The sequence below is a fragment of the Carassius auratus genome, chromosome 4, assembly GCF_003368295.1.
Source record: "Carassius auratus strain Wakin chromosome 4, ASM336829v1, whole genome shotgun sequence".
Classification (NCBI taxonomy): Eukaryota; Metazoa; Chordata; class Actinopteri; order Cypriniformes; family Cyprinidae; genus Carassius; species Carassius auratus.
Window position 1 is genome coordinate 23,765,251 of NC_039246.1, and position 917 is coordinate 23,766,167.

Here is a 917-nt window from a genome sequence, read left to right on the forward strand (position 1 = left end):
TTTCTTTTCATTTTTATGTGTGAATAACAAGTGACTCATTTTCTGAATTGATTTGATTTGGTGAAAATATGTCCTTTTGTATCCGATAGATTCAGAACGACGTTAGGGTGAGTATGTGATATCAGAATTTTTGTTTTGGGGTGATCTGTCCATTTAAAGGTGTGTTGATCCTCAGAAACACAAGAATAGATCAGAATCCTTTTCACCCACTGCATCTCCTCTGTTGTCCGTTTGAACTGTGTGGTGATCACAGGACAGGAAACGGTAAACAAATTCTTCAACATGTGGTGGCCTGCAAGAGCATACTTTTCCTTATCCATTTCTCTCTCTTGCACTTCACTCCCACCTCTCTTACTCTCTTTCCCCCTCTATCCCGCTCCAACAAGCCAGCAGGAAGATAGTGCTAGCAGATCTTGGACTACGCTGAATAGCATTTGCCAAGACATATGAGGCTAATGGGCTTAAAAGGCTTGTCTTAACATTGTCTCTACTTAACCATGCAAAAGCTGGCTTATAGTACAGCAGAAATAGATTGGGAACCAAAATACCCCAATTTTGAGGTCAGGATTAGAATGGATGAAAGACACTAAGTTTCTTTGCGAAACCATGAAATATTCAATTGTTGGCAAATTGAGAAAAATCTTTCCCCACTGCTCTCTTCTGGCGAGCCGTTCGCAAAGTGCATTGTGATTGTGTTTTGACATACAACTGATGGGATTCTTCTCATAACCACAGAATCTGGGACAGGTCGTCATGAGGGTGGGGGGGAAAAAACGCAGTGAGAACAAAGTAACTGAGTTTCTGGGCTCAGATTGTGGAGGCAGCCCAGCAGCGAAGCACTGGCCTGTGTTCGGGCCGTCGCTCTGGTGGCTTTGGGCCGGACATCCACAGAGCTGCATGTGAACTGTTATGCTCTC